The sequence below is a fragment of the Echinops telfairi genome, unplaced genomic scaffold, assembly GCF_000313985.2.
Source record: "Echinops telfairi isolate 266 unplaced genomic scaffold, ASM31398v2 ScPeMD7_9;HRSCAF=40, whole genome shotgun sequence".
NCBI classification, from domain to species: Eukaryota; Metazoa; Chordata; class Mammalia; order Afrosoricida; family Tenrecidae; genus Echinops; species Echinops telfairi.
In genome coordinates this window covers 69,038,907-69,049,184 of record NW_022103906.1, presented here as the reverse complement: position 1 = coordinate 69,049,184, position 10,278 = coordinate 69,038,907, and the positions used below count along the sequence as shown (strand labels likewise).

At 39.5% G+C, this 10,278-nt stretch overlaps 1 protein-coding gene across 1 annotated transcript in view; it reads left to right on the top strand.

The window, feature by feature from the left end:
• The window catches only part of CEP44 (centrosomal protein 44), a 46,481-nt gene extending 46,041 nt beyond the window's left edge, over positions 1-440 (top strand). The window contains exon 12 of the mRNA XM_045286757.1: positions 342-440. The gene's annotated coding sequence lies outside the window, so the exon portion shown is untranslated. The remainder of the gene's footprint in view (positions 1-341) is intronic.
• The last annotated feature ends 9,838 nt before the right edge of the window (positions 441-10,278 follow it).

The window sequence follows — 10,278 nt, the reverse complement described above, 5'->3', positions numbered from 1 at the left end:
AGTGAGTGAGACAATGAGAGAGTGAGGCAGTGAGTGAGACAATGAGAGAGTGAGGCAGTGAGTGAGACAATGAGAGAGTGAGGCAGTGAGTGAGAGTCTTATTTTTACATTTTATTCATGTTGCCCATCTTTTATTTGTCCAGATAAAAGAATAATAACCTTTATTATTGAGTTGTTAGATTCTTTATATATTGTTGTGAATATTTTCTCCTAGCTTGTGACTTGCTGTTTTATTGTCTTAACAGTGTTTTTTGCAAAGAGCAAATGGTTTTCATTTTCACAAAGTCCGATTTATCTATTTTCTTTTCTTTCATGTTGGGCCTTTTGGTGTTCTTCTTAAGAATGAATGAGTGAAAAAGAAGCGGTTAGGGAGAGTCAAACTGTAGCTCGGAAAGTCTGCTTCATATCATGAAGTGGTCCAAATGTTTTGTTTTAAAAATTCGCCTCACTTTTGAACTCTATTTGACACAATGGCTGCAACAATGCACTCAAACAACAACTGTGAAGATAGCTCTGGACGGGATGGTATGTCAATCTGTTACATGTCGGGTAACTGTGAGTCAGAACTGACTTGATGGCACTGAAGAACACTTAATAAAGTAATTGACCAGCTTTAACTTGCACATAGTGCTTTAATGTACTTGGTGGGCGAGGATAAAGGCTCGGGTGTTTTCCATAACACAGTGCCACATTCCTTCAGAAATGACAGCTAAGTCGAGGCCCACAGAACTGAAAGACTGCTCGCTTTAACCATCGCATTATTACTCAGGAGTTCCAATGTAGAGAAATGAGGTCACAATTGAAAGGGAAATTTCCATTGTAGTTTGTGCATATGAAATGGTGACTTAATTTTTCCTAACAATTGAATATATTATGGCTTTCTATGTGTATTCAACTGCTTAAGTATGCCTAGGCTGCTAATAAACCTTCTGAATGAACAGCAGATGAACAACTGTGCGTAAATGAAAACAGATGCTTTAAAGAAGAGGATCCAGAATTGTCATCAGCCCTTCACAATCACTACATGTTTTCTCTAACAAGCTCATATGCCCACAGCACATTGCCAAGGTTTATTGACTTCTTTCAAAGTTTATATACGAAGTTATGATTGTGTTCTCCTGGAACGTGGAATAGCTGACTAAGGAACGCACCTCCCAGGGATGCCCTTTCAAAGACACCAGGACCCCCTGGAGTGCTGGGGGAGGGAGAAGCCCAGATGAAATCTGGGACATGCCATTGCTTCTGGAATCAAGCAGTTGAGCAAGTTTGCAATAAACTTAGTCAAGTTTATTATTTGTTATGTAGAAATATATTATCACAGATAAAATCTTAAAGCATGTGATATTTTTGGAAAATTACCAATGAATTAAAAAGAAGTAATTTTAAAGTTATGAATTAAGTGCCATTAACTCTAAAGGATTGTGCTACACTGACATATAACACTAATTTTTAAAAACTTAATTAATTTATAATTAAAAGATCATTTTATTGGGGGCTCTAACAACTCATTGCAATCCATACATCGATTGCATCAGGCATATTTGTACATATGTTGCCATAATTCTTTTCTAAACATTTACTTTCTATTGAGCCCTTGGTATCAGCTCCTGTTTTTTACCTCCTCCCCTACCCTCATGACTCCTTGATAGATTATAAATTATTATTTTCATATCTCACACTGACCGCTGTTTTCCCCATGTTTTCTGTTGTTCTTCCCCCTGGAGAGGTGTGTGTGGTTGTGTGTCGATCATTGCAATAAATTCCCCCTTTCTTCCCTTCTCTCCCCCCCACCTTCCTCCTACCCTTCTGGTATTGCTATTCCTATTCCTGGATTCCATGTGTCGTGAGCTCCCATTTCTTATCTTTACTTGTGTACATGCTCCAGTCTAGTCTGAATTCATAAGTAGCACTGGGGTCATGATAGTGGGGGGTGAGGAAGCCTCAAGGAACCAGAGGAATATTGTGTGTTTCATCGATGCTTTACTGCACCTTTGTTGACTCATTCCTTCGCTGTAGCCCCTCTGTGGGGGAATGCTCCATGTCCACAGATGGGTTTTGGGTCTCTGCTCTGACCCCACCTTGTTATCAACAATATGTTTTTCTTTGTTATGTGTCTTCTGATGCTTGTCACCTGGTCCCTATTACACCTCATGATCGCACCAGTTGGTGTGCTTTTTCCATGTGGGATTGTTGCTTCTCTGCTGGATGGCCGCTTGTTTAACTTCAAGCCTTTAAGACCCCAGATGCTATATCTTTTAATAGTCAGGCACCATCTGCCTTCTTCACCACATTTGCTTTTGAACCTATTTTGTCTTCAGAGATTGTGCCGAGAGGGTGAGCATCTCAGATTGCCAATTTGTTAGAACAAAGTGTTCTTGTATTGAGGGAGAATGTGAACACAGGCCCCAAGTCTGTCCATAATGTCAGTGTATTGCCATATACATTTATGTACATAGGCAAATAACTCTACTTTTGTGGATTAATATATTTACATATGTACACACCTATGATTATACCTCCATCCATTGCTGTGCTTCCCAGATCCTTCCTCTGTTACCTTTTACCTTCCTTCTGCCCCACCATCACATTCCCCCTATTTCTGCCTCTTAGTACTTCCTCTCAGCTAGTTTGCTGTTGCTTCCACACCACCAGGACGCTCCCTCCTCCTCCTTGTTGATTTTAAATCCCTAGTTGTTCCACTGTCTATGGCATTGTTTGCTCACTGCACCCTTTCCCTGCCTCCTCCCCCCAAGTCTCTCCAGGACCAGTGGTCCTATTGCTTTCTCCTTGAGCTTGCTTTCCATGCCTATCTTATATTGGTAGCAAACCGACAATCACATAAAGCAAACAAAAAGAAAACAAAAGATTGAAAAAAGAAAAGGAGAAGAAACATACATAATTCCAGGTCTGTCCACTGACCTTTATGACTCTCTCCCCACTGGTCCTGGGGGAATTCCGGGAGCTGCCCCTCTGAGCATGAAGTCTATTTTGGAGGGCTCTTTAGGGGCTTCATGGCTTGGCTTTGCTGATCTGTTATGTTCCCTTCTTGGTTTACCCCATTATAACACTAAATTTTTTAAAGGATAAAATCTATTTTTTTTTCTAGTTAAAAATGAAATAACTAGTTTCACCTTCCTCAAACAAGTCTTTTTTAAAAAAATCATTTTATTGGGGCTCATACAACTCATCACAATCCATACATACATCAATTGTGTAAAGCACACTTATACATTTGTTGCCCTCATCATTCTCAAAATCCGTTTTCCGCCTGGGTTCCTGGAATTAGCTCCTCATTTTCCTTTTTCCCCTCCCACTCCCTCCCCACACCCCCTCCCTCATGAATCCTTAATAATTTATAAATTATTATTATATCTTATCTTACACTGCCCGGCGTCTCCCTTCACCCACTCTTCTGTTGCCCATCCCACAGAGAGGAGGTTATATGTAGATCCTTGTGATCAATTCCCCCTTTCTACCCCACCTTCCCTCCCGGTATCGCCACTCTTACTGCTGGTCCTGAGGGGTTCATCTGTCCTACATTCCCTGTGTTTCCAGTTCCCACCTGTACCACTCTGCATCCTCTGGTCTAACCGGGTTTGCAAACTCTTAATGCATATTTTTGTCTAGGTCTCTAAAAATTTTTTAGATTTTTTTCTATATAGCTATGACTATTCCTTACAATGAAAGCATATATTTTCTATAATACTGCAAAACATCATACATATATCAAGCCAACACTTGATTGAATGATTGAGGTGAACATGAAGAGTAAAAATAAAGCAGAAAATACTGGTGGGGAATATGCTTTTATTTTTTACATTTAGATAGATAGATAAATGCTATGTCAGCGTCTACAACATACATTTTATATATACTTGGTCATTTAATTCTCACAAACCCATGCAAGAGAATAATATTATCTCTGCTTTATAAATGAGGGAAAATGAGGCTTCAGAGATAATTTGCCCAATTTCACTCTGTGGACCTTGTATTTCAACTATACAAATTTCAGCTCAAAATCCAAATAATTAACTAATCTCTCTGTAGCTATCAGGTTTCTAAAGATGAAATAATAAGGAATTTCTCAGATCTACTAAAACATCAAAGAGCTTAAGAGAGGTTATCTTGTTTTACTTTTATATTTATGTAGATTTTAATGACATTACCTCTGATTCCCAGAGAAATATATGAAAAATGAATGTTAGCATGAATGTAGTATCAAATATCTACTTGAAAAATTCTGAGTAACTTTGGACTTTTTGACAACAGGATTAATATTTATGAGAGAGTACCCACCAAAACGGAAAAATACTCCATTGGGTGGAGCTTTCTTAGTACACTTTTTTCCTGCCAGGTGAGCATCAGCAACTCTGTCTGAGTTAATGCATCCAGTGGTGTCACCTGGGAAGGTTCTCTAAGGTCATAGTGAACTTTTTCATAAAAACAGTGTCGCTCAAACCTTGATTTTTTGTGATGGCAAATTAAAGAGAACAGCGTGTAGTTGTAAAATTTTGTTTCCTGCTTGGGAAAAATGATGCAGAAACTGTTGTGATGTTGAACGCAGTTTACAAGGACAGTGCTAGGGGTGGGGAGAAAAATCAAGTGTATGAGTGCTTTTCTCGTTTCCAAAAAGGTGAAATGTCAATGGATGACAAGCCTCACTTTGGACATCTGTCAACTTCCAAAATGGATGACAATGTCAATAAAATTCGTGCACTTGTGCTTGAATAACTAAGATGATGGGCTACTGAAGAGATGGGGAAGTTATCTGTATTATCTTGGAGCTCGGTTCAGCGAATTTTAATGGAAGATTTGGAAATGAGAAGGGTCACTGTGAAATGTGTGCCTTGGGTTCTGACTGACCGGGCAAAAGAGTGTGTAAACATGTCATGCTTTGAAAGAACAGCTCTGAACAACCCAGACTTTTTTTCCAAGGCCATTACTGATGACAAGACATGGTGCTATTCTTATGACCCTGAAAGCAAACATCAATCAAGCTAGTGGAAGACGCCATTGTCACCTCACCCAACAAAAGTTCTTCAAGTGAAATCAAAGATCAAGATGATGCTCATTTGTTTTGGATTTGAGGGGGATAGTGAATTTGAGTTCTTTCCACCAGGTCAGACTGTTAATCAAGCTTTCTATTTAGAGGTTCTGAAAAGATTACATAAGAGTGTAACCCCCCCCCCCAAAAAAAAGCCTGATTTATGGCAGTTGGGCGACTGGTTTAGCCACCAGTACACTGCACTTGCTCATGCAGCCATCTCAGTGCACCAATTTTTGGCAAAACAAAACAAAACCCAGTGTGCCTCTCTCTTCTCCATGCACCTTACTCACCGAACCTTGATCCTGCAACTTATTTTGGTTTCTGTGAATGAAGAAGGACACGAAAGAACAGCAATTTGACACTGTAGAAGAGGTAAAGAACAAAACCCAGGGAAGTGGTGTCAGCCATCCAAACAGATGAGTTTGAAAAATGTTTCCAACAATGGAATCACAGATTTGACAAACGTATTAAGTGTAATGATGGAGAGTACTTTGAAGGTGATAAGGTTTTTGTTTTTTTAATTAAATATATAGCTTTGAAAAAAAATTCAGTTTTTGTGGGGGTACCCCTCAAATAATGGAGAATGTGCCATCAAAAAGCTCAAGCCAAACTCACTGCCACCTAGTTGATTCCAACTCATAGGGAGTCCATGGGACAGGGCAGAGCTGCCCTTGTGGGTTTCCAAGAAAAATGAGGCATTCTATTCATGTTAAGGGTTACAGAAAATGACATTAAATCAGAGTAAAACTCATGACCAGTCTGTGATATACAGATGACACGCCCTCACTCGTTGACAGTGAAAATGACTGGAGACAATGTTGACTTTCAAAGACTACAACCCCTAAAGTAGATTACACTTCACTATGATAAAAACCAAAGTCCTCACAAATGACATTCTGGCAAACATCATGATAATGAACTGATAAATGTGATATAATGAGAAGAAATTGAATTGTCAATGGTTTCACCCTACTTGAACTGTCGATGTTCACGGAAGCAGCAGTCAATAAATCAATGAGATACCACATTCGGCAAACTAACAGCAAAAGTACTCAGTGTTCCAAAATAGCAGATTTCACTCTGGAGCCTGAGATGCAGCTTTCCCACGATAACACAAAAACAAACCTACTCTCATTGAACCCATTCCAATTCATAGTGACCCTACAGCCATATAATTGTAATTGTTTTTAATTCATGAGGAAACTGGTCAGTGAGTAAGGAAAGTGGAAGAAAAATCAATACATTTGAACTGTAAGAGCACTTTCAATGATAAACCCCCAAATGATCGACTTTCTCAAGAATTTTATCTTGTTTGGATCCACAATCAGCATTCACAGAAGCAGCTGTCAAGAAATGGAGGAAGTATACTGGGTAAATCTGCTGCAAAAGACCAATGAAAATTGTTGAAGAGCAAGGGTGTCACTTTGAGAATTGTGCTGGGTTGTCTAGAGAAAGAAATCCAGTGACATATATTTATAAGAAAATGCTTTATATAAGAAAATAACTATATGTCAAGAAGGCATCCCAGCCCAGTTGAACTCGAGTGCATAGGGCAATGCTAGTCAGATCCCTTTTCAGACTCATGTAGCTGCAGGCCGATGACGCAGAAAGGTGAAGTGAAATGCAGGAAGATCAGAGGCTGGTCGGTGCAGTCATGTGTGTCCCAGGTCAGTGGAAACAGCTCTCAGGGTTCAGTGGTCCACATGGGGCCACCTTTGGGGGCAGACACAGTCTCAGCCAGGATGAAGATGAAGGGTAAGGGAGAGGGAAGTTGCCCACATTCCTTCTTTAGAAGAAGATCACACCTCCACGGGGGCATCATCAGGCTGTGCCCAGCTTGACAGGGTGGACTCCACCCCTACACTTTCATAAAAATTCAAGTTGACATAAAATCATCTAGCTACCAAGAAAGAGGAATACTCTTAAAGAGATCTAGTGACACTGTGGCTGCAACACCGGACTCAAACATAACAATTGCGAGGATGGCACAGGACTGGGCAGTATTTCATGCTGCTATATATAAGGTAGCAGTGAGTTAGAACTGATTCAGAAGCACCTGGCAAAAGCAACAAGACTCCATTTTCATTTATATGTGCACGTTGTTGTTAATTTCCATCAAGTTGATTCCAATTCCTGTATGTAATATTTTCCCTCTGAAAATGACTTTTTAATTGTATAGACTACCTTGTTCATTTTTTGTTCTCTTAATGACCTAGCTTGACATTTTAGGTTTTTCTCTAATTATTCTGTATTTTAAACTCTCATTTTATGTAAAGAATGTAAGAAAGTTCAAAGGCTATTTTTTAATGGAAATATTTCAACTTAGCACCTTGATTGAAATCAAGAAGCTTGACAAAGGTTTCCACTTTTAAAAGGTTTTTATTGCATTTCACATATTGCATTTCCTTTTGCTCTTTAGTCCATCTGTGTACATAAAATGACAGTCATTATTTGAGAGATAAAGGGATTCCTCTCATGCTCTTACCATATGTTATTTCTATCCTTATTTTATCCCTCTGTCCCGATGGACCCTTTTATGCAACTTCCTATGTGACCTCAAGATGCCGACAACAAAGATATACTGTGCCCCAGATGATTTCTCTCTCCTGCTCAAAATTCCTCTGGCCCTAGCTATTTTGATTCCTTCTCTTATTTTCTGTTTGTTTGCTTTGTTTTTATCCGTTGTCGGTGGGCCGAGCAAAAGAGGAACTGAGCGAAGGAGAGTCCCTACTGCCACCCCCCAGTGTATGCACTCTACTTGATGACCATTCACTATACATAGTCTCCTTCGCTTCCTGACATTGAGGGAGTTAGGAAAAACATACATAAATAAAACATGACACATTTTCCAAGTGTGAAAACGTAATAGCTTGCTAAACAACAAATCAGCTGCGGTTACTTTGCTATTACTGTAGACTAACTACAGGGGGCTTCATTTTGTCATAGTTTGGTATGAACTGTTAGGAAAGAATGTATCAAAGCACTACCTTCAACTAACGAGCTGAAAAGTTTTGACTGATAACTGTACAGCCAGAGAATTATTTCAGAGAAATAAAACTTAAGAGTTAAGTCAGAATAGACTATTTTAATTACTAAAATATGCTATTTTATGATTGAAATCGAGTGAGAAAAGATCAAGTGGTCATTTTCAAATGACTCCCCCTCCTTTCCCCCCCAAAATTACAGTACTTGATAGTTCTTAATTACTGCCACAGATTTATATTATACATAGAAAACCACATCTGCAGAGCCAGAGGCAGATTGGCTCTTAAATGGCATTTTCATTGTCATTGAAAGTGACAGATTTTGACAAAACTCAGTGTTCACTCTGAACTATTATAGCAGCTTATTTCCAATAGCAAGAAATTCTGCCTTGACACATGGCTAAGAAGGACCTCTAGCACTTGAGCTGAATCCCCTAAGCCCTTCGCCGTTACATCTATTTCATGAAGGAACTGCACAGGGGCAACCTGTAGCAATTTCTTCCAGAAAAGGGACGGAACTGTTATAATACTTTGAACTCCTGGTAAGTGCAATACATAAAATTGATGCATTTCTGATGTGTCTTTTCAAGATGATAAAAATGGATCTATTTTAAAAGAAGAACATAAAAAAAATCCAACTTGGCTTTAGTATCTATGACGAGAATACCGGCGAGGTGCTGAGATGTTCCCCGTATGTCTCATTCTGTTCCAGTGGACCACACAGGCCTTACAACATGTTTCTTTTCCCCTCTCAAGTCTGTGAAGAATCTTCTTACTTTCTGTGGAAAAGGCAGGCAGATGTTATCTCACAACAGGGCACTGCACTTGAACTCTTTAGCCTCTGTCTATGATTCAACGTTATTAATCAGCAACCATCAATTTTTCTTTTCTAAGCATATTTCCAAATGTTTCCCCACCCTTCCCCCATTTTTCTATTATGATGGTATCTATTGTGCTCATTTGGAGGCAATCAGCCTCATTCTTTAAAAAATAGAGGCAAGAATTCTGCTGGCTATATTCCTGTCTGTATGGGAAGGAAAAAAAAATCTAGCAATTTGGCTTTTACCAGAGTACCTTTGGGAAAGAGAATTTATCCTTATATCCTGATTTTCCATTCCTCCATTGAACAGAGACCATCACATGTAATGTTGGTATATATCATACCCATCTTACAACCTGTGCTCAAAGTACACAATCAGGAGGATATTCTTCTTCCTGCTTACATACTGAGCGTCGTGCTCTTTTGGAGTGTCTTGGGAAATGCCCACGGAGTCTTTAGTGCAAGGCGTGGGGTTTAGAGAGCACAATTTGCCTCATGCTCTGAGAAGGTGTGTGTAAAGCTCCAATCGTCAACCTCTTTGTTTCCATCACTCACTGTAGAACACGTGTGAGCTATCTCAGAACACGATAGCGTGCTCTTTCCTGAAATGACTGCCCTGGTGCATCTGAATTGGCTAAGGCAGTATTACTGTTTTGTAGAATGGTGGAGAAAGACCAGTTCCTCCTACAAAGAACTCCATAACTACCACTTCCCCGTGAGGAAGATTTACTAAGGCTGGAAAACTGGTTGGTTTAAGTTAAAAGTTTAAATTAGGGAAAGTCACGGGAAAAAAAAGTAAGCCTAATGTTGGGTCCTTTCAATTTTAGTTTTAGGAAAAGAATTACTCAGAGTTACCTGGTTGTCTCGTGTACAACTGGTCAAAGATTGGGGGATGATTCTGATAAACTTTGACTAACTTTTTTTTTTTTTACTATTTCACTACTATTAGTAGCTAAAGTGGACAAGGTGCTTGACTTAGTGTGTTCTTAGTGTGACTTAGTGTGTTCAGGCGTGTAGTCTTTTGTGGACATAAAAGAAGAGCATCTTAGTGAAAATAAGCACAGCCTGATTATTCAGAGCTTGTTCTAGCAAGAGAGTCCCCACTGTCACATTTGGCAGAGGAGTGGGGGAGCTTAATTCTGGAAACAAAGGGAGGCTAACCCAGACTGTTGGCCTAGGGAAGCTGGAGGCAGGTTGTCTTGAAGGCAGTGTCTCATGTGATGGTTTAGAGGAGCGTATTTGGCTTTCTCTGATTGGTCTCAAGTTGGAAGTAAGGGCAGCAGTTAAAGAAGCTGTCATTTATTGATCAAGCCCTGGTCAATTTTACTATGTAGGTGGTGGTTTGGCTTCCTACTGTTTGCTATAAATTGTACATCAGAGTTCTGTTTTGGCATGCAACCTAGACATTTTCCTTTGGAATATCCAGT